Genomic DNA, 24,601 nt, shown 5'->3' on the forward strand with positions numbered 1-24,601 from the left:
TCTTTCTTTCATTGCATACAGCTTGGATGATTACAAAAACAAGACATTTGAGAAATAACTCCAATTCTGTTAAAGGATGCTGAAGAGTTTAACACTTAAATAGCCCTTGAGCTATCTGAAGCGAACTCCTTTTATAATGCGAGTGCTTGGGTTGTTATCATTAATAAATCTTCAAAATGGCAAAACAAAACGGACGTTGCATAGGCAGCAAAATATCAGATATAAGTTGTACTAGTAGCAATACCTTTACCGATACAGCTCCTAGGGCAGTGGAAACTACAGAGAAAATAAACGAACGGGACTACATCAAAATAGAAAGGTGCTGCACAGCAAAAGACCGTCAACAACACAACAAGAAGGCCCACTACATGGGAGAACATATTTGCGAATGTTATATCCGTTAAGGGTTTAATCTTCAAAATGGACAGGGAACTCATACAACTTAACGAAAGGAAGATAAACAATCCGATCAAAAAATGGGCAAAGGACCTAAATAGATACTTTTTCAGAACACTGGGCGATGCTCCAACCAACTGAGCCACGGGCAGGGCCCTAAATAGATACTTTTTGAAAGAGGACATACATAAGGCTGAGAGACATATGAAAACATGCTCAAAGTCACTAATCATCTGAGAGATGCAAATCAAAACGAGATACCACCTCACACCTGTCAGAATGGCTATCATCAACAAATCAACAAACGACAAGTGCTGGTGAAGATGTGGAGAAAAAGGAACACTCGTGCACTGCTGGTAGGAATGCAGACTGGTGCAGCCACTGTGGAGAACAGTATGGAGTTTCCTCAAAAAGTTAAAAATGGAGCTGCCATTTGACCCAGTAATCCCACTTCTAGGAATAAATCCCAAGAAACTAGAAAACATCCATCAGAAAGGATATATGCACCCCTATGTTTATAGCAGTACAATTTACAATAGCTAAGACTTGGAAACAGCCTAAGTGCCCATCAGCAGATGAGTCGTTTAAAAACTGTGGTACATCTACACGATGGAATACTATGCTGCTGTAAAAAAGAAGGAACTTTTACCATTTGCAACAGCATGGATGGAACTGGAGAGCATTATGCTGAGCGAAATAAGTCAGTCGGAGAAAGTTAAATATCACATGATCTCACGCATATGTGGGATATAATGAACAACATAAACTGCTGGACAAAAATGGATCTAGAGAGAAGGTGGCACTGAGCAGACTATCCAACCTCAGGGGAAAGGTGGCGGGGGGGGGAGGGGTTAGAGGTCAACCAAAGGACTTGTATGCATGCATACTAGCATGACCAATGGACACAGACACTGGGGCGGTGGGGGCTTGCCCTCAGGGGTAGGAGTGGCGGGGGAGGCAGGGTTAATCAGGGGGAAAAAGGAGACATGTAATACTTCAAACAATCCAAAATAAAAAACGGACGTTGTGTTCCTTTTCCCCAAATGCTCAATGTGGTCAGTGGACCATCTTGGACAGATTACGCTCTCCCCACTGAGCAGAGCTGTTCCATGATTACTCTTCTTCTTGACGTGATTAATAACATACGAACATTTCCCCCAAATGGAACATTTAGATTAAATTTTTTTAAACTGGCCAAAGCAGAACTGTTAACTATATACTTTCTTGTTAAAAGGAGGAAAGGAAATTGCATTAGTTACATGTGAGCATCCATTTAACTTGTTTGTCAAAAAAGGAAAAAAATGAACCAATTAACTTAGAAATCATAGTAGGAAAGATATACTATTTTAATACTTTGCCTGACTTACTGAGCTTTAAGAAAAAACTCTCAGCCAGGCTGGTGTGGCATCAACCTATGAACCAGGTCCATGTCCATTCCCAGTCAGGGCACATGCCTGGGTTGCAGGCTCGATCCCCAGTAGAGGGCGGGCAGGAGGCAGCCAATCGATGATGCTCTCTCATCACTGCTGTTTCTATCTCTCCCTCTCCCTCTATCTGAAATCAACAAAAACATTTTAAAAAAGAAAAACGATCAGTGCTCTCTCTCTAGACCACACCTGTGCCTTTCCCCACCCCCATCTTTCCCCAGCACGCTCTTCCGAGCAAGCATGTCAAACTCGAGGTCGGGGGGCCGCATGCCTCGCTTGCGAGCCTGCCATTCCCTACCTCCTTCCCTCAGGTGTGTTCTCTTCGCCTGTCTTTCTCCTAAGCTCCAAGAGCCCGTCTTTTGCCTCAGTAACTTGTTTCCTGAGCCCATGCAGCCCAGCTGACTTACTTGTACCCCTGGGACTTTCTAAATAAACTTTGGCTTGTATTTGAAAAAAAAGGAAAGAAAAAAAATATCAACTTTTTTTTTCTTTTTCGCCAGGGCATGATAACAGGTGTCTGCCTGAACTACCTCGGGCGTGGCAGTGACAGTGACAATCAGGATGATGACACCATAGCAACGCCTCACGTATCAAGCATCTCTTATGTGCTCCACCCTGGTGTGAGCATTTCACGCTTATTAATTCATTTAATCTTCACAATAACGGGAGAAGGAGGTGATCTGACTCTTTCTATCTGCAGATGAAGACACCAAGGGTGAGTCATTTTCTCAAGGTCATACTTGTGCTGGTAGGTGCTGAGCGGGAATTCAGCCTCCACACAGAGCACCCCTTTCCCGGCCCACCTTTGCTCCCTCTCAAAAATGCTCATTAAGGTGAAAGTGACGTTAGAGCCACTACCTTGAATTTATTCTCATTTCAGACAGAGGGGGAACTATTTAAAATCATTTGTAATGTACTGACGTTGAAAACTTTGCTAATTTAGAACGCTATTTTCAAAACAATTGAATCTATTTTTCCATTTAAATGTAAAGAGAACCCCACTGCAGAATGCTTTTAAAATAGTTAGCATTTTGTTGACCCCCCACCCAGTCTTTCTACGTGTGTGTACAATTAGTTACCATCATACCGTTCCTATACGGGGTGGGCAAAAGTAGGTTTACAGTTGTGAGTATGTGAAACACAATTTATTCTTGCATTATTATTTGTAAATTATTGCATTATTTTCCATACAAACAACTGCAGACCTACTTCTGCCCTGCCCTGTATACATACAAATGGATAGAGTGAGACACAGTTACAGTAATGGCACCCTGGCAGCAAGAAGCACCTAGTGCTCAGACCTTGGTTTCTAAACACCAGTCCCTAACCAATGAACCGCGGACGGCTCCTTGGAGAAATGGCTGGTGCCAGCGTTTCATGAAGCAAGAAAAATACGAAACGAGCAGGAACATCTCGTCATGCCGACAGGAAGGAGGTGCTCCGGAAGCGACGGTCCCCCAGGAGTCACCCTGAGCTCCCAACGCCGAAGACGGGGACCATTTGGTCAAGGAAACAAATAGTAATAGTCCTAGATTACAGTGCACAGAGTAAGAGAAATACCCACGAGTCTGCAATGATAATGGTTTTTTGGGAGAGAGAGAAACATCCATTTGTTGTTCCTCTTCTGCAGGCATTCGTTGGTTGATTCCTGTATGTGCCCTGGCTGGGAATCTAACCTGCAGCCTTTGTGAGTCAGGAACACGCTCTAACCAACTGAGCTACCCGGCCAGGGCTCATTACCATTTTTGTTGTTGTTGTTGTTAATCCTCACTTGAGGATACTTTTTTCATTGATTTTTAGAGAGAGTGGAAGGGAAGGAAGGGGAGAGAGAGGGAGGGAGGGAAGGAAAGAGAAACATCGATGTGAGAGAGACACATTGATTGGCTGCCTCCTGTATGTGCCCCGACTGGGGCTGGAAATCGAACCTACAACCCAGGTATGTGCCCTTGACCGGGAATCAAACCTGCAACCTTCTGGTGCCCAGGCCGACACTCTAACCACTGGGCATACCAGCCAGGGCTCATTACCATTTAAAAACAAAGACAAAAACAGATAGTCACGTACTGGACAACTTTTGGGGATGCCACTAACAGTGCGTATTCCTCAGGGGAGGGGATGCCTGATAAAAGCAACACATTACTGGTGGCCCTGATCACACCAGGTGTTTGTAAAAGCTGCTCTTTGACGCCTAGAAAATGTGGACCCACTAGATGGGGGCCACGGCTCACTGTTTCACTGGAAATAACTTTAAGGGAAGAGCACAGTAACAGTTCCGTTATCCTCCTTCCAGCCACTGTCACCAACGCAATCCTCAGCATCAAAGACCAGCAACTTGGGCACCAAGTTGAAAAAGGAAAAAAGGACAGATGCTAATTGTTAATCTGCTTTTGTTTCTAAAACAGGGCCGTTATTCAATGTCCAGGTCCTGTTGCTACTTCATAAAAATTAAAAAAAAAAAAACAAACCCACTTCAGAAGAACTCAGAGAAAATATATTTTTCAGTTTTTATTTTTAAATGTTCTACGAGGGCTCCTACAATAAGACAGGCCCCAGATATTCCCGATATACTGTATTCACAACCAGAGCTTTTGATTCACGAAGCCTTTTTTTTTTTTTTTTTTTAAACCAAAATGACACACAATCCTGTGTGTTAACTTGATGGCCTGGCCCTGTGCACTAACTCCAATGTGGACGGGACACTTGCTCTCTATGCTTGAAACTAAGAGACAAATGCGTAAGACAGCTCCTGTGCGAAAACTGTTCCAAACTCAAGCTCAGAAAAAAACAGTCTTTCTTCTCTAGGGGCTACTTCCCTGGGTGACCTCAGGCAGAACGTCTCCCACCTGTAAAATGAGGACCAAGTGGTAGCTACCTCAAGAGGTCATTGTGAGGGTGGAATAAATTAATTCGTGCAAAGGGCTTCGGAGGTGCCTGGTCCCACTAAGTGCTAGACGTGCTAGCTGCTGCTATTTTTGTCATTTTCAGCACTATTATGTGATTTCAGATCTGATGTTTGCCTTGGCTTGCTCAAGTAGTTTAGCCAGGGGTGGGCAAACTTTTTGACTCGAGGGCCACAATGGGTTCTTAAACTGGACCGGAGGGCCAGAACAAAAGCATGGATGGAGTGTTTGTGTGAACTAATATAAATTCAAAGTAAACATCATTACATAAAAGGGTACGGTCTTTTTTTTTTTTTTTAGTTTTATTCATTTCAAACGGGCCGGATCCGGCCCGCAGGCCGTAGTTTGCCCACGGCTGTTTTAGACTCTAAACTTTAGAGCAGTGGTTCTCAACCTTCCTAATACTGCGACCCTTTAATACAGTTCCTCATGTTGTGGTGACCCCCAACCATAAAATTATTTTCGGTGCTACTTCATAACTGTAATTTTGCTACTGTTATGAATCGTAATGTAAATATCTGATATGCAGGATGTACTTTCATTGTTACAAATTGAACATAATTAAAGCATAGTGATTAATCACAAAAACAATATGTAATTATATGTGTTTTTTCGATGGTCTTAGGCGACCCCTGTGAAAGGGTCGCTCGACCCCCAAAGGGGTCGTGACCCACAGGTTGGTGACCCACAGGTTGAGAACCTCTGCTTTAGAGTGTCGTCCCAATACGCCAAGATTCTGGGTGGATTCCCGGGTCAGAGCAAGAAAGAAGGAGCAACCAATCCATTAAAAACAAAAAATCCAACATTCAAGTCACCGGCACAGAAATGTCTAAAAGATTAAATATAAACGAGGACAGATCTTGAAGAGTCTGAGAAAATTTGGCACAGGGACTGACGGAGGATGCAAAACGCCAGCCCTGAGGCAGCGCTGCAGGGAACGTAGGCAGGGCCTTCACCCAGGATGGTGGCTGCGCTGCAGGGAATGTAGGCAGGGCCTTCACCCAGGATGGTGGCTGCGCTGCAGGGAATGTAGGCAGCGCCTTCACCCAGGATGGTGGTAAGAACAGAGAAGCCCCGAAAGGTCTCGGGGGCAAAGAAGGTGGACCTGGAAATGCAGGCAGGAGAGCAGCATTCCTGTCCGGTTGCCCCGAGCATGCACTGTCCCCAAAACACGCCTCTCTTGGAGCCGCCTCCCTTTCGCTCAGGGCTGAAAGCACTGCGTGTGGTAGGACTCCCAGAATGTGACGTGTTTATGCTTTCAAAGGAGGTTACGGGAAGAGACTTGGAAAAGAAACGGATCATCTTTTCAGCATAAACAGGAAGGGCGAGGGGAAGGTAGATATTGGAATGGCATTCTACTTCGTCCATTTTAATTTGGGGCAGCGATGGGAATGGGCGGGGGAAGCACTCAGGAACTCTTCACTGGAAGACAAATGGAGCCCCTCAAAAAATAACTGCCACGTCTAATCCTCATTAAGAAAGAAAATCCCGGTACTTTTTTTTTCCCCTTTGGTCATAGGGCTCACCAGGGCACTCGTCTAGACTTCGAAAGGAAGGTTAAGAAGTTCAAATGTTCTTGTTTGGAGCTGGAGAGGGATTAAGGGGAAATTGCTTTCACAGTGGCGGCCACTTTCTTCCCACTACTGTAAAAACAAACGATTAATCCAATTAAGCCTTTTTCTTTCCCCCTGAACCTGTCTCCAGCATTCTGCTTATTGGAATGTCTCCCCCTGAACATTTTCACCTGATAAATTCTTAACCTGAACAGCCCAGTTTTTCCCATAGACGACCACTATATTGCTTTTATAATCTGCCAGGATAAAATTACAACATTATTCGCAGTCCTATTACACTCTATTTTGTTTGTTTACCACCCACTGTTTTATTTATTTACATGTCTGCTTCCTCTCTTACACGGTGACGGACGCAAGGACAGGAATTGCACCTCCTATTTATCTTTGTTTCCCTAAAAACGTACACGGCACATAGTGGGTGCTGAAATGTTTGCTGTACGAGGCAACATCTGAAAACCTTACGTAAGTACTTTTTGAGGTAGAAAATGGAAGTGGGATTAAGCTAAACCCCGAGTGTCCCTTTGTAAAGTACGAGCAGGATCATCGGAGAATTAATGAGGTAATTCCCTTTGATGTAAACAGCCCACGCCCAGGAAAGGCACCATTCCCTCTGTGAGGTCACCGTGGCTCAGGCTTCCGTGTGAAGTACCCGTGACGGATCCGCGGATTTGCCGCTGGGTGTTTTACCTGTACCTTCACGCTGCTTCTCAGGTGGAAACTTTACTACTTAGAACCCACCCCTGTGCTTTCCCCGAGCCTTCTGTAAACCTCACTAAACTCCTGCCTTTTAAAAGGTTATTTTTTGATAGTTGATAGATCGGAAAGCCTTTTTTGGAGCTTGTTATGAAACAGGCGCCCTCTGAAAACAGCGTGTGTGGGAGTAGGCTTCAGATTTAGATTTCTCGTGTCCTGTTAGGGTGGAATGCAACAGAGTAAACCTGAAGGAAGGAAGACGATGAATGCGTATTAAGCGCTCGCTATGTCTAAGCGCGGAGCTAGGTAACATACCTTACTTCACTTTATCTGAATGCTATGTGTGGGGTGTGTCCTGTTAACCATAGAGCAGCGGTTCTCAACCTGTGGGTCGCGACCCTTTGGGGGGTCGAACGACCCTTTCACAGGGGTCGCCTAAGACCATCGAAAAACACATATATAATTACATATTGTTTTTGTGATTAATCACTATGCTTTAATTATGTTCAGTGTGTAACAATGAAAATACATCCTGCATATCAGATATTTACATTACAATTCATAACAGTAGCAAAATTACAGTTATGAAGTAGCAATGAAAATAATTTTATGGTTGGGGGTCACCACAACATGAGGAACTGTATTAAAGGGTCGCGGCCTTAGGAAGGTTGAGAACCACGGCCATAGCTGAAGAAACAGAAGCTAGAAGAGATTAAGTCACACAGTTGAGGCCACTCAGATGATCAAACGATGGCGCTTGTATTCACAATGCACGTCTGATCCCAAAGCCCATGAAAACACCAGCACACACGACTGTGCCCGAGAAAAAGGCTGTCACCACAGCTGCTTGGGTTTAGCAGCAAAAACCAGACCTCCGGTTGGCCATTCTTCCAGAATGCTTTGAGACCTCTTCTGTAATTTATCTCCAGCCCTGACCTCTTCTCTGACCCCATCCACCTGCCTTCTCACCACGTCCACTTGGGCAGCTCAGCTCACGTGCAGAGAAACCCCACTCCGGGCTGACGGCCTCCACCCAAGGGTGCCGAGTCTTTCCCTTTCTCGGGAGATGGCAACTCCATCCCAAGGCATTTCAGGCCCAAACACAGGAATGATCCTGGACTCCCTTCCTTCCTTCTACACCCACATCCGATCCATCTACAAATCCCGGGGGCTGTCCTTCGAAATTCACCTCAGAGGACTGACCTGAGCATGAAGGAGTTGGTATTTTAAAGCCGATTGAGCAGTGCTGGCACATAATGAGCACTATGTGAGTATTTACCGAGTAAAATAAACATCCGGCATCTACCACGTCTCCCTGCCTCCACTCTCCCACCCGACTACGGACTGCAGGGAGCGCCTAGCTCAGCGGTTCTCAACCTGTGGGTCGCGACCCCTTTGGCGGTCGAACGGCCCTTTCACAGGGGTCGCCTAAGACCATCCTGCATATCAGAGATTTACATGACGATTCATAACAGTGGCAACATGACAGTTATGAAGTAGCAACAAAAATAATTGTATGGTTGGGTCACAACATGAGGAACTGTATTTAAAGGGCCAGAAGGTTGAGAACCACTGGCCTGGCTGGTCTCCCTGCTCCCAGCCGTGTCCTGCAGCCAACTCTCCATCGCGCAGAGCAAGCCTAGCACCCGTCACGCCCGGAGGACGTAACTCAGTGGTTGAGCGTCTACCTATGAACCGGAAGTCACTGTTCGATTCTCGTCAGGGCACATGCCTGGGTTGCAGGCTCAATCCCCAGTATGGGGTGTGCAGGAGGCAGCCAATCAATGATTCTCTTTCATCATTGATGTTTCTCTCTCTCCCTCTCCCTTCCTCTCTGAAATCAATAAAAACGTATTTAAAAAATAAAGACCGTCACAGCATGTCACTGCTCAAACTCCTCTAGAAGCTTTCCATATTATTCAGAATAAAACACGTAATAAAGTCATTATCATGCCTTAAAAGACTGTACAAGATTCCTTCTCCTGCCCCAACCACCTCTCTATCTCCTCTTTTTAAAAATAATATGTTTCCATTGATTTTAGAGAGAGAGGAAGGGTGAGGGAGAGACAGAAACATCAATGATGAGAGAGAATCATTGATCGGCTGCCTCCTGCACCCCCCCGCCCCCCCACCGAGGACCGAGCCTGCAACCCCGGCATGTGTCCTGACTGGAAATCGAACCCTGACCTCCTGGTTCATAGGTCGACGCTCCTCCCCTGAGCCCCACTGGCCAGGCACTGCATCCTCTCTGTGGCACTCCACTGGCCTCCGTACTGACTGCTGAGCATATGCTTACACCACGGCCTGCACTGCGGTCCCTCTGCCTGGCACTCTCTCCCCTGGCACCTTCACAAGGTCTGTTCTCTCACTCACTCAGGCCTCTGCTCAAATGTCATCCCATCAGAGAGGCCTCCTTTGTGCACCTGCCCTCACATGTCAATCTCTAGTCCCTTCCTCCGTTTAGCTTCTCTATGGCACTTATCACGCCTGATATATACGCCTTTGTTAACTGAATTACTGCCTCTCGGCCCTTGATGTCAGTTCCAAAGGGCAGGGCCTTCGCTGCCTCTGCCGCCATAATCCCAGCGCTCAGGAATGTGCCGGGCACACTGCAGACAAATTTGCTGAATCCAAGGAAAAACATCCATTCACTTATTTTTCACTTACAGCTGCTTAGAACATACTCTTAAATGTCAGAGGGAACTACACAAATTCTATAAAATTCCCGTATTACAGAAGGAGTTCACTTTTTAAACTTTATTTCTTGATTTTTCAGAGGGAGAAGAAGGGAGAGGGAGAGAGGGAAACACTGATTGGCTGCCTCCTGGATCGAGCCCGCAACCTTTTGATGCCTGGGGTGATGCCCAACCGAGCCACACTGGCCAGGGCCAGAATGAGTTCACTTTTTACCTGAAATTTTTATTTTTAAATATTTTTATTATTAAATTATTAAATTTTAAAGACTTATTATTATTATTAATGTATTTTTTAAAAATATGGAATGCTTCACGATTTTGTGTGTCATCCTTCCGCAGGGGCCATGCTAATCTTCTCTGTATCGTTCCAATTTTAGTGTATGTGCTGCCGAAGCGAGCACGAGAATTTTATTTTTAAATCTTTCCTTGCATTTGAACAAAACTGACGGAAGATGAATCATGCCAATTATTACCACTGCCCCCTAATTACTAACCAGTAGTCACAAAACTCTACATAAATTAGATTTAAATGCCCCCCCCCCCGTCAGATTTACCTCCTCTGTTATGTCCATTTTGCAAAAAAAGATTCAAACAGAATTCAAGCGTGATGCTATTTCCTTATAGAAAAAAACCCATGGCAAGATTTTTTTCTTAAAATCATCTCCTATTACATGTTTACACACAGAAATATGGAAAAGCAGAGTTGAAGTAGTCTGGTCATCTCCCTGTGGGCCATTCTACCAGCAAATTCGGGGATTTGTTGATGAAAATACTTCTTGTATCTTGCCTCACTAAGACGACATATCATCTGATGTTTGCCTTGCAAACAGTAGTAATGCTGACCACAATCACCCCAGAGGGCTTTACCGCGGGGTGCAGAATTACTTTCTGTGGAGTCCCTGGGGAAGCCACACAGACATCACACGGGGATAGAAAGCTGGTGAGCCTCTCTGTAAGCGGAGGAGGACAGGGGAGCCCCAATTCTCCCTCCAAAGCACAGTCCATCCACTCCTTACCCTTACACCTACAGCTCCATCATTAAGTTCCGAACCTCCCTGAACCCTCCGTTCTTCATGAAGCCTTTCCTAATAAGCTCTAGCTCTCAGTTCTTGTTTCTGTCTCTCAATTCACATTTTTTAAAAATGGGCTTCATATCATAGAGTATCTTCTGGTTAGTGTCTTGCGTGGCGTCCTAAATGCAAACTGAGTGGACAGTTACTGAGTGCCGACCTCCGCCAGGCACAGCGCTCAGTGCTGTCACACTGATTACTTCACTGAGTCTTCATAATAATACCTACCAGGTAGATATTACTAACCCGCTACTTAAACGAGGACACTGAACTGTGAAGAGGTTGACTTCTCCAGTAGGACAATTTATTTCCCCCAAAACAAGCAGATCACGGGTGCTAACCTGTAGGTTCTTTAAAGGAAAGGGTGGCCCAACTTCTCTGGCAACTTCTCCAGGATCCAGAAAGGGCGGGGCTCCCAACAGGCAGTGAGTTCACAAAAAATGACTTAAAGAAAATCAACAATGAAAAAAAAATAGGAACCACAGAGGATGTGAGTGGCTGAGAAGGCACAGTCTGCTGATTTTTATTTTTAAGAAATCGAAAGTACTGAAAGACATCTAACAATGTCATGTACTATTTTGAAAAAAATAATTAAAACTTTTATATAGGAAAAACCAAGATGGCAGCATAGGTTAACGCCGGAGATTGCTGCCCTCGAACAAACACTTCAGAGATATAACTAAAGGACAGGACAGACAGCATCCAGAACCACAGGAAGGCTGGCTGAGTGGAAATTCTACAACTAGGAGGAAAGAGAATATCATACCCAGACTCAGAGGAGGCGCAGTGCTGAAGTGAAATACTAAGGTGCGGAGTGCGCGTGCGGAGCGGGCTGGCGGCGGAGGGCGCGGTTGTTGTTTTCAATTGGGAGGGAGTTTGACTCTGAGCTCCAGATCCGGGCGAGTCTCTGGGACCCAGACTCAAACGGGAGAAGCGGGACTGTCTGGCTTTGGTCGGAACTCGAATCACCCCCGGTATTGCCGACATCAATCAAGGCTTAAAGGCAACAAGACTGCGCACAAAGACCACTAGGGGGTGCACCAAGAAAGCATAAAAAATGCGGAGACAAAGAAACAGGACAAAACTGTCAATGGAGGATATTGAGTTCAGAACCACACTTTTAAGGTCTCTTAAGAACTGTCTAGAAGCTGCCGATAAACTTAGTAAGGCCCTCGAAAAGACTGGTGAGACCGCCGATAAATGTAGTGAGATCCTCAAGAAATCTAATGAGACCCTCGATGTTGTGATAAAGAACCAACGAGAAATTAAGCATACACTGACTGAAATAAAGAATATTACACAGACTCCCAACAGCAGACCAGAGGAGCGCAAGAATCAAGTCAAAGATTTGAAATGCGAAGAATCAAAAAACACCCAACCGGAAAAGCAAAATGAAAAAAGAATCCGAAAATACGAAGATAGTGTAAGGAGCCTCTGGGACAGCTTCAAGCGTACCAACATCAGAATTATAGGGGTGCCAGAAGATGAGAGAGAGCAAGATATTGAAAACCTATTTGAAGAAATAATGACAGAAAACTTCCCCCACCTGGTGAAAGAAATAGACTTCCAAGTCCAGGAAGCGCAGAGAACCCCAAACAAAAGGAATCCAAAGAGGACCACACCAAGACACATCATAATTAAAATGCCAAGAGCAAAAGACAAAGAGAGAATCTTAAAATCAGCAAGAGAAAGAAACCCAGTTACCTACAAGGGAATACCCATACGACTGTCAGCTGATTTCTCAACAGAAACTTTGTAGGCCAGAAAGGAATGGCAAGAAATATTCAAAGTGATGAATACCAAGAACCTACAACCAAGATTACTTTATCCAGCAAAGCTATCATTCAGAATTGAAGGTCAGATAAAGAGCTTCACAGATAAGGAAAAGCTAAAGGAGTTCATCACCACCAAACCAGCATTATATGAAATGCTGAAAGGTATCCTTTAAGAAGAGGAAGAAGAAAAAGGTAAAGATAAAAATTATGAACAACAAATATGCATCTATCAACAAGTGAATCTAAGAATCAAGTGAATAAATAATCTGGTGATCATAATAGAATCAGGGACATAGAAAGGGAATGGACTGACTATTCTTGGGGGGAAAAGGGGTGTGGGAGATGCGAAAAGAGACTGGACAAAAATCGTGCACCTATGGATGAGGACAGTGGGTGGGGAGTGAGGGCGGAGGGTGGGGTGGGAGCTGGGAGGGGGGGAGTTATGGGGGGGAAAAAAAGAGGAACAAATGTAATAATCTGAACAATAAAGATTTAATTAAAAAAATAAAATAAAAATATAAAATAAAGTAGCATATAAACAGGCAAAAAAACCCAAAAACTTTTATATAAAGCTATAACTATGAACATATTGGTGTCAGTCATGACCAGCTGTGATACATGCTGCAAGTAATTTGTTATTACTAATAGAGGAATGTAGTAAATACTTTCGTTAAACAATATAAATAGTAGCAAATTCAAAAGGTTCCCTCATTATGTTTTCTTGAGTGGGAGACGAAGGGTGTAGTGATGGCTAGTCCCCTCTGCTAAATAAACATCACAGGAGCATTCTGAGCATGTGGTCTGGATAGGAAAAAAAGGCTTAAAACTGGTGTCAGGAAAAAGTACTGGGACACAGATCACCTGTTCCACCTGCCTGGTTCACTGGGTGAACATAAGCAACTCACGGAAGCAGTCTGGCCTGTTTCCTCCGGCCGTTAACAAACACGGGGCAGCCATAGCCAGGGAGCGCAGGTGGTTGGATCTTTGTCCCGATGCACCAGGTTGTGGGTTCTATCCCGGTCAGGGCAAAGGCAGGAAAGCAGCAGCCAATGAATGCATGGATAAATGGAACAATCAATCTCTCTCTCTCTCTCTCTCTCTCTCCCTCCCTCCCCCGCGTCTAAAATCAATAAATAAAAATTTAAAAATAAAAAATATGAGACAAATGAACTCTACCCACTGCCGGACCATCCTCAGGGGCACTTAGACTTTATCAGTGTTGTGGGTTGGTATCTGTTCTATTTTCTTATTTCTCCAAGGATGGTAAGGGAGCAAGAGTAGCTTACTTCTTCCAGAAAGTGCCTCGTGGATTGGCTGTGTGTACATGAAACCAGTAAGTTTTGAAGTTGACTCAGTTTTCTCCTGAGAAAAATGGAAGGTCAAAGGATGCGTCTGATAAAAAAAAATGTATTATGTAAACCAGGCTACAGAAGTAAGTTGTTCCCAAGTGAACATCCATTTCTCAGGAAGAGTTAAGAGATGAAGCCCGGTGTGGCTCAGTGATTGGGGGTCGTCGACCCATCAAACAGGAGGTCCTGGTGGATTCCTGGTCAAAGGCACAAGCCCGGGTTGCGGGCTTGGTCCCCAGTGGGGGGGCGTGCAGGAGGCAGCCAATCTCTCTCATCATTGATGTTTCCGTCTCTCTCTTCCTCTCTGAAATCAATAAAAATGTATTTTTAAAAAAAGATTAAAAGCATACCTCACTTTCTCAGATATTAAATACTTAATAAAAACCCATTCCCTTCTTCAAGGTGTTGGAAAACTGATGAATGTCTGTGAAGGCTTTCAGGCATAAAGTACTACCTCACTGCTATGCACCTTCCTATTTAAACTTGCTTCCTTCCTGTCAGTCAACTTCCATGCCTATCTGGGTGCCCTGGTGGAGATTATTAATTAACTGCAGTCTTATAAGCCAGAACATTTTTGGGAGCAAGGAAGCTTGAAAAGATAGAAATGAAAATTTGGAGCACACCCAGACAGAGGCGCAATGAAATGGCAGAATCATTATTCCAAGCCAACGAGAACCCAAATAACCTGTCACCCCAGAGCTCCCAGGTGGCGGAGAAGGTGCTCGAGATCAATCAGAAGGATCACCCATTAGTAAACCAAACACACTAAGGAAGACCAAAAATACAACAAAGGCAGCAATTCCAAATAATGCGGTGGCCCACTGCACGTAACTTACTGGACATCTACCATAGACAAGGCAATGTTAGGCAATGAGTAAGATGTAGCCCCGCATTCAAGGAAGGACGCGGGCCACGTAAAGGAACAAGCTGGGGGTTGCATTTGTTAAAGTAAAAGCAACAACCCAAAAGCACACACACTCAAACACTCAAGTGACAGATGTTAAGTTCTGGAAAAGTGAATCCTAAAAGACAACGTACTGCATCGACGTATTTATTTACACATTTGATCGTGGTGAATTGATGTTTCTATGCAGTGACATTCCCCAACGGTTCAAAGCTTGCCAGCCAGTCAGACATAGTTGCTATGTCAACCCGCAAGAACGGGCTACAGGCAGCATGAAAGGGGCACATTTCCAGATGAACCTGAGGGAAAACCAAGTCTGATGCTCCCAGGGCAAGGACATTGCTTACTGATTCTATACCTCGTCTCCTCAGACTGAGCAAAGCGTGGCCGGTGTGCACCATAGCAGAAAGAGTAAGACTAGAATAAAGGCTACCTTACTGACGATTGTGGAGCAAAATCATAGTAGTTCTGAAATCGACTTCCATGGTTACATCTTCTGAGCCATTAATTTTACTGCAAGGAATCCAGCTTCAGGAATAATAAAAGAAGCTGTTAAAGATTTATGTACTAGCAATTCCCTAGGTGTATATCCCACAGAGATGTGAGCTGTGTTCACCAGAATATACGCCCAAGATCATTTATAACAGCACTATTTGTTAATAACTAAAACCTATAAACAACCATCACCAATAAAACAGGTGTATGATATATTCATATAATCCTATATAATAAAGATATAATATGCAAATGGTCATTATGTAACAACTGGATCACGGATCAGCAGGAGGGTGGGGCAGTGAGCTACAAGCGGGTGGCGGAGAGCTACAGGAGGGGGCAGGGCAGCAAGCTATGAGGGGGCGGGGCGGGGGGCGGAGGGAGCTACAGGAAGGCAGGGCAGCAGGCGGAGAGCTACTGGAGAGCGACAGCGAGCTACTGGTGCACGGATTCGTGCACAGGGCTACTAGTCTCTATATAAAAGCCTAATATGCAAATTGTCCCTGCAGGAGTTCGACCAAGAGACCAATCACTTGCTATGACGTGTGCTGACCACCAGGGGGAGGCGCAGAAGAAGGGAGGTCCCGGCTAGCAGCCAGAAGGCAGGCCCCAATTGGCCCTGATTGCCAGCCAGGCCTAGGGACCCTACCTGTGCACCAATTTCATGCAGTGGGCCTCTAGTGGATTATAATATGCCAAAGCAAATGAAAATTACTGAAGCTACCGGTAGCAACATGGATGAACTATAAAAACAAACTGTTAAGTAGCTGCCTCCTGCACACCCCCAACTGGGGATGTGCCTGCAACCAAGGTACATGCCCTTGGCCGGAATCGAACCTGGGACCTTTCAGTCCGCAGGCCGACGCTCTATCCACTGAGCCAAACCAGTTAGGGCTAAAGTATTCTTTATGGATTACATAATTAGCAAGTGGGACTCGCTGTTAAGCAGTGGTTCTCAACCTTCCTGATGCTGCGACCCTTTAATACAGTTCCTCATGTTGTGGTGACCCCCAACCATAAAATCATTTTTGTTGCTACTTCATAACTGTAATTTTGCTACTGTTATGAATCGTAATGTAAATATCTGATATGCTATGTGTTTTCGGATGGTCGCGACCCACAGGTTGAGAACCGCTGCAGGAAAGGACTGATTACCATCAAAGTCAGGAGAGTGGTTCCTCCGGGGAGGAGAAGGGGTCGTGCTGTGGAGGGGCTTGAGAGGCCCTGAGCAGAGGGCTCAGTTAATTCACGCCCAACTCCTGGCCACCAGCAGCGGTGAGAAAGAAATATGAAGGTTACGGGTCCCTCGCACCGCTTGAAAAAAAGTGGCGTGTGAAGCCAAATTCCACTTAGGAAGAGTCTTGGATGATCGTATGTCCCAAACGGGGTCATGAAGTCACATGTCATGCCCCCTCCATCCAGGTATGAACTGCCCAGGACCCAATGCTCCTGTTCGAGCCCCGCACCCCCAATCCAGGGAGGGAGACCCATGCCAGCCGGCAGCTCTTAACCTCCATGGTATGTAATTTGAGTATAATTATAGTGAGAATAAGCCCAGTCCGGCCTTCCTGAATCACCTCGGTTGTGCTGTGCATGTTCCCACACCCATGCCCATTCAGAGGCAGTTCTCTGTCATTTCCACAGACGGCAGGGCCCACCCCTTGTATTTGAAGTCTTCCGAATTTCAACCTTAGAGATAAAGTGTAATTTCTGTTAGACTTCCAACTGGTTCACTTTTCAGAATTCAGAACAGTAAGTTATAGAGACCAAAACACCATGTTGGAAATCTTCATGGGAAAATTTAGTTGGTGATATGCTATTTTCACCAAAATGCTCAATGACTTCGAAGGAAGAGAAACTGTGTTCCAGTGTTTGGTGGTGTTGAAAAAGAAGCTTTCAAAAGTCAATGCCTGAATACGCCATCGACTACTTTTCTTGTCGAAAGGGGAGAAACACAACTGAACAAGGGAGGACCTCACACACCTCCCTAGTCTGGGGGACAACCAGCCTGTGCCATCTGATGTTATGCATCAGAAGTGCTTATCGTCTAGCCAAGAAGGTCTGACTAGAATCCACCACGCTGTAATATAGAACCTCCAGTTAACAGGAGGTGCCACAGAATAGACGAATGAGCTAAATGTCAAGGTGAGAAAGCAACCAGACAAATTCAGAGGCTGAACGTCCTACAGAACAACCGGCCCCGTTTTTTAAAACATGTCAACGCCGATGGGGGAACTGTACTAAAATAAATAACACGTAAGGGGTAAGGCGCAACGCAATAAAATAAGGCAGGGTCCTGGATTAGATTCTGATGTGCAAACCAAGAGTAAAGGACATTTCTGGAGATCAATTAGGGAAATGTGAATGTTATGAATCGTCATGTAAATATCTGATATGCAGGATGTATTTTCATTGTTACAAATTGAACATAATTAAAGCATAGTGATTAATCGCAAAAACAATATGTAATTGTATGTGTTTTCCGATGGTCTTAGGCGACCCCTGTGAAAGGGTCGTTCGACCCCCAAAGGGGTCGCGACCCACAGGTTGGCAACCCGCAGGTTGAGAACTGCTGACTTAGAGGGAAAAATTACTGGAGTAGAAAAGTGGAGATCACTAACTTAAAAAGCAGGTTATGAAACAGTACGTGCAGCAGATGATAAGGTTTTGGTTTTTTAAAAAAAAGGTTAAAAAAATAAGTCAAGCAAAACAAAATTCCCAAGGCGGTGAATAATGAATGCCAACTAGATGGAGCAATCCCTGGGCTGGAATGGTGAGAGAAGCCTTTAGGAGGAGATGAACTGCCAGCCAAGTCCTGGAAAAGTGGGTGGAATGTGGACAAGCAGAAACTAACTGTTGATTCTTTAACCCATGTCAGCCTGAAAGTGACGGGCCTGTATGAAGGATCCCTTGATTAGGCCATGAAATAGGCTAAACAGACAAACAATCCTCCCATTCAATGATCAGATGCTTCTTATCCCTGTCATTGCTCATGACCCGAAAGCCACTCCTGGGAAGAGGAGCTCTGACCTATTCGGGCCTCATTTCCCTGAAAGATTTCCTCTCCCTGGCCTCTGAGAATGGAATGCGTTGCCTCTGAGAATGGAATGTTCTAACACAGGTACATGCATGTAAAGGGGCGAAGGGAAGATGTGGAAGGAATTTTATTTTGAGGTTACTAAGACAGCCGACGTGACCCTGTCAGACTACATAGGGTTCTATTACTTTCAGGCATGCGCAAACCCTTCTTTCTCCTGTGTTTTGATCTGATGGAGTCCTTCACACACCGATGGACATTTGTTAAGCACCTATCGGGCGCCTGGCACACACAAACACAAAAGGAACTGTAAACAAACGCTGAACTCTAGCGAGGGACATACATCCCCAAGTGTTAAGGAGTAAAGTGCACGGGTGAAATGCATCAGAAGATAAAAGGGACTGCAGGATAGATAACGTGATGCCTGGCCGGTAAGCGGGTGGTCGGTTCTCAGTAAACGTCTGCCGAATTTATGGAAACGAAACCAAAAAAGGCGACACACAGTAGGTTCTACATTCATATTTGGAATCACGTTCTATACGAGGAATTTGAAATTTGTCCAGGTCTAAAGTTTGTGATCCTCTGCGAAGTAGGATGACTGGAGACAAACTAGGTATTTGTGATATCTAGACTGCTCATCACTCTGATGCTGTGGGCAGTAGCAAAGGCTAAAAAGAATTCAGGGGTAGAAATGCAACTAGAGGAACTTATCTGGGGAAAAGAAGAAAGCGAAGAAGAGAAAGTGTACACTTCTATAAGAGAAGCACTCATTAGCACAGACGTGAGCAACCACTCTGGTGATGTGGGCATAAACCCTGGACTTGCAGATTAAGCCCAGAGTTCTAGATGTACTCATTTTGCTACATAATTAGCCATGTCATGTGACTTTGGGAAAAGTCATTTAATCTGCGGTTTCCATTTTGTTAAATGAAGACGGCATCTGCCTCTTTTACCTCACAGGGTCCTAATCATGGAAATGTCAGTCTGTAAATCTGAGAGCTTAATACAAATGTGAGGTACCCTCATCCTGTTAGGTCAGGGGCGGGCAACTCCTGGCACGCGTGCCAAACATGGCACGCCAGTAACTTTTGCTGGCACGTGAAACCTTCTCTTATAATCTTCCATTTACAATTTTTTTCTTAATATCGACTTTTTAATTTTTCAGATAAATCCAGTGTAGGTGCATCTTAGATAAATAATTTTACATAACAAGTTATCTTAAAGACCACAGACATGGATTGACTAGAGAGGGGAAGAGCAATTTCAATAGTGTCGAAAACCAACTATTGAGGGCTTGGAATGCCATTCCAGAAATTTTTTTCTGTTTAAAAAACTGCAACAGCGTTACGCTCCATGTTTTCATCCACATACGCTTGTGAATCTTTGTTCTCAGTGATGGATTTTGTTAAGTCTCGTAATAGGAGTAGCCTGACGGATGAAAGTAGTAGCTCATGCATATCTCTGAAGGTCACGAAATATAAACCTGATGTAAAATCTCTGTCATCAGTGATGCAGCAGCAAAAGTCCCACTGATAATATCAAACGGAGTCATAAAGTTTTCTGTCGGACTATCAGTGTACACGTATACATTAAAAAATGTATTTTTCATCATATACTGTGTTTTTGTCGCTCGAATGAATTTTATTATTTCTTCAAGGTTCTTCACATACGTACACCTTAAGAGATATCAAGTAGGTGTAACATGTTCTCAAAAAATTAGGGTTGGCATGCAGAAGAATTTTGAGTCAGAGATTTTGCTGGTTTTGGCACGCACTCACAAAAAGGTTGCCCACCCCTGTGTTAGGTCCAAGTGATGCACGCCTGTCCCACTTTCCAAAATACACCCATCTCATCATTACTAGCCCCTGAGCTATTTCCTTAGGAAGTTTTGAAATTCTCTCTAAATCCTGGGGCAACATTACTGATAATCTAAATCTTCTCTACTTGTCTCAATCTCAGTCCAACTGGCATATAGTTATTAATTCCAAGGGTATGTTCCATTTCCCAAGTTAAGAAAGAAATATTGGTTCAAAAGAAAGTTAGTAGAACAAGAAACAAAATTCTGGAGTTAAAAAGTTTGGGAAACATTGGGTCCAGTAGGCTTCTTTCCTAGAAGACTTACAAAACCCTTTAGTATATGAATATATGCTGCAACTCTCCGAGAAAGAGACATAATATTAAACGTTTCCTGGACTTCCTTGGCCCTGGAGTCTTTATTCTGATACACAATCCTTGGGATTGATGCTATAATGGCCCGCTTTGAGGGAAAGCTGCTGTCAACACTCCGGAAAATTCTAAATAGACCAACATTTCACTCCAGGGTTCCACTGATGGCAACCAAGTTAAAAATAAAAAAGAACACTTAGTTATAGCAATGGCAACGTCAGAGACGGTGTTCTAGAGAATGAAGCTGAGGGATCTCTGTCCTCCCGACTGAGGGGAAACGGGGCTAACCTTCAGGGGAAATTATAGCTGCCCTTGGGGCTCCACAGTCCTCCCTGTCGTGATCTTTTTTTAAAAAAAATATTTTTATTGATTTCAGAGAGGAAGGGAGAGGGAGAGAGAGAGATAGAAACATCAGTGATGAGAGAGAATCACGGATCGGCTGCCTCCTGTTTGCCCCCCACTGGGGATCAAGTCCACAGCCCAGGCATGTGCCCTGACAGGGAATAGAACTGTGACCTCCTGGTTCATAGGGTGACGCTCACCTGCTGAGCCACGCTGGCTGGGCACTTATTTTGATCTTAATTAACATGCCTCCCCCTTCATGACTTAAGGCCTCTGACCACAGCACTAACAGCCAGGTTCTAAGGCCCCACACTCCCGAATCCGGGCCTCCCTGTGTTCAGCACACTCTGCTAGAGCCTCCCCACTGGCTTCTTGGATCACGACCACCTCTGAGGGCCATGTTTTCTTACATCAGCTGCTGCTTTCCCCTGACTCCTCGATTACCTGTAACTATGGAATCTGCAGACTGCCTGAATGGCTAGGTTTCTAGCTACCACTATATCATTGCTGCCTTTTTCAAAGTAATGTTTTCTTTCTTTTTAAGATTTTTGAATTTGATTTTTAGAGAAAGATAGGAAGGAAGAGGGAGAAAAAGAGAGAAATATTGATGTGAGAGTGGAACATCGAGCAGCTGCCTTCTGCGTGCCCCTTACTGGGGATTGAGCCTACAACCTGACCATTCGGTGTACAGGACATGCCCAACCAACTGAGCCACACAGGCCAGGGCAATCACACATTTTTTAATTTTCAATACTCATCTCTTTTGGGAGGGATCAGTTCTCGGTTAGGTGACTGACAAATGGGCCTTCGAAATGGTGGTAAAGCCAGTGAAGCAGAAAAGTCTGAAAGGCAGAGAGCAAAACAGAACTTGAGATGTTTTCTTATTAATTAAAACTCCAGTGAAATGAGGCTTGGAGGGACTGCCAACTGGCTTTCCTCATAAGGCCGGTAGCCCCCGGAAACCACAGAGCTGCATTCCATTCCAGGCCCGGACTGCACTGACGGTCATGACCCCAGGATGAGATGCTACGGGAGAGACAAGCCATTCCACAGCCAGCCTTGTCCTCGATGAACCCCGAGTCATCGACGGTCCAGGGGTAAGGTAAGGAGGAGAGAGATTAATACCCACCACTGCCTCTATTAAGCCGCTGTCTTAAAACACCATTTAGGTACATGACAACATTTTAGTGCTTCTGATTCCGAATCTTCTTCTTGTTAGCTTATCTTGTACCACAATTGCAAACTGAGAGTAAACAGATGCGTTAATTGGGAATAACGGCGTTAAGTGATGTTAGCCTCTGTCCTGGATTAAAATAGCTAAACTGGTCCTATGGGGACCAAATCTATTTTGGACGCTTACTACACTATGTGCGAGAGAACTTTCCGGGGCACAGCCCAGGCCGGGTGGTTCAGTTGGTTGGATCGCTGCCCCGAACACCAAAAGATTTCGGGTCCCATTCCCGGTCAGGGCACATACCTAGGTTGTGGGCTCGATTTCTGGTCCAGGTGTGTACGGGAGGCAACCAATCAATGTTCCTCTCTCCCCGCCTCCTCTGCTCTCTAAAGTCACTTAAAAAAAATAGGTCCTTGCGTGAGGATTTTAAAAAAAGAAAAATCTGGAGCATATATTTTTCCACAAGAAAAGCCGTATTTTCAACAATACCTGGGGAGTGCAAATTGAATTCTTTAAGCTCTGAAAGAAGTCTGAGGAAAACATCCATGATAGAAGACAGAAAGGGGCAACAACAGGGCCGTTTGTGAAGGACCTAGCTGATCAGCACTGGGCAAACCCCAGCCTCTCTGTTTCCTTATCTGCAACAAACAATACAGCTGAGTCTCAAATTAGATAACATAACAGATCAAACTATAAAGCACGGAAGTGTTACTCCCAGGCAATTTCCAGGTGAAGAGGTACTGCAAGGGGAGGAGGAGGAGGCTCAACTTCACTGCTAAGGGATTTGCGATTACCCCATCATTCTCATTCTCATCTCAAGCACCGAAACAGTCAATAACTCATATTCTCTATATAATCCCCATTTCCTCACGGAATTTCCACCACAGTTTTTATTTTTTGTTAATCCTCACCTGAAGATATTTTTTCCATTGATTTAAAAAAAAACACATATGTTTTTATTGATTTTGAGAGAAAGAGAGGAAGGGAGAGAAAGAAACCTTGGATGAGACACATCGATCGGCTGCCTCCCGCACACTCCCTACTGGGGATCGAACCCACAACCCAGGCATGTACCCTGGACCAGGATTCGAACCCAAGACCCTTCAGTGCGCAGGCCGACGCTCTAACCACTGAGCCCAACACCGGCCAGGGCTCCACCACAGTTTAACACAAACTCCAACTCAGCTGGCCATGGGGAAAACAACTCCCAAATCTCTGTCAAGCCATCGCACGGAGACCTCATACCAATAATCACACCCTCAGAGACAGCGAAGAAAGAAAAAAGCTGACTAGCAAGCTAAAGCCCCGTGACAACGCAGCAGGAACCTCCTTCGCGCCCCCACTCGGACACGTGCTGGGAGGCCGCTCGGTGGCCGGTCCTTCCTCCCACAGGCTAACCTCCTGAGCTCCGTTATCAGGAGCGCTCCCTGTGACAGGTGCTTTGCATTTACCTTCTACTGTTTTTGCCCCTTTTCTTTTTCCCTTAAAACTGCTTTCACGTAAAGAACAGCATTTCCCTATCACCTAGACCAGTGGTCGGCAAACTCGTTAGTCAACGGAGCCAAATATCAACAGTACAACGACTGAAATTTCTTTTGAGAGCCAAATTTTTTAAACTTAAATATATAGGTAGGTACACTGTTATTAACTTAATTGGGGTACTCCTAAGCTGGCCTTTGCTAAAAACGTCCTCAATCTGATTGAGGTACGTTCGCTGAGGTTGACCCCTTCCAACACTCCCATCCACACTTGTCTTGTATACGTTTCATCTATCTCCTTTCCGAAAACCGACTTCGGCGCATGGGCCACGAAGTTTCAATTGCACTGTACGTGCAGGCCCGCACGTGGTATTTTGTGGAAGAGCCACACTCAAGGGGCCAAAGAGCCGCATGTGGCTTGCGAGCCGCAGTTTGTCAACCGCTGACCTAGACCTTAAAAAACAACACACAGTTGCTCCTGGGAAAATGCTCAATTTTTTTATTTTACCAATATTTAGAGTAAGGAGCTGATATTGGAGTAATTGCTAATGCTGACAGTTGGGGGTCGGGCATTCTCTCGTCTGAGTGTCAATACACACTCATGGATCTTCACACGTTCGTGAATATAAATCGATTGCAGCCATTTTTCTCCGAGGCTCCGATTGTCCCAACGTTAGCCAGTCGGAGTCCCTCAAACTGACGTCTGTGTCCTCCTGACCCAACTCCACCAGTATGTGTTCAATTAACGTATAGTTATGCCACTGGATTTTGGAAGCTTTCTTGCTTGTAGCGCAAGAGGGTGTCCTACTCCAGACTTGGAATTATTCATTTCTCCAAGGAGCCCGGTTCCTTTTAGTGGAACGCTATTTAAAAGTAAAATCTGGCACTAGGGGTGCTCATGACTACCAGTACTTCATTGCTTCTTGGCCCTTTACGGACAGAGCTGGGGGGGGGGGGGGAAGGAATTAAATTTCAATGTTCTGATTTTGTATCCATCCTACCCGTTCTGACCTCTCTCTCCTTCCTTGCCTGGTAATTGTTTACAGCTGTCCCTCATACCTATTCTCTGGCTTATATCAAACTTGTTGAAACCACTGAAGCATTTCTTGCTGAATACTATGTACT

General features: G+C 44.8%; 1 protein-coding gene and 1 non-coding gene across 4 annotated transcripts in view; both read right to left on the reverse strand.

Annotated features, from left to right (window-relative positions):
• Positions 1–24,601, reverse strand: part of BICDL1 (BICD family like cargo adaptor 1) — an 89,260-nt gene that overhangs the window by 30,521 nt on the left and 34,138 nt on the right. The window lies entirely within an intron of this gene.
• On the reverse strand, positions 9,981–10,087 carry LOC132222316 (U6 spliceosomal RNA). Its single transcript, XR_009450185.1, has one exon. It is a non-coding gene; the product is annotated as a U6 spliceosomal RNA (small nuclear RNA).

This window comes from Myotis daubentonii, chromosome 19 (assembly GCF_963259705.1).
Source record: "Myotis daubentonii chromosome 19, mMyoDau2.1, whole genome shotgun sequence".
Lineage (NCBI taxonomy): Eukaryota > Metazoa > Chordata > Mammalia > Chiroptera > Vespertilionidae > Myotis > Myotis daubentonii.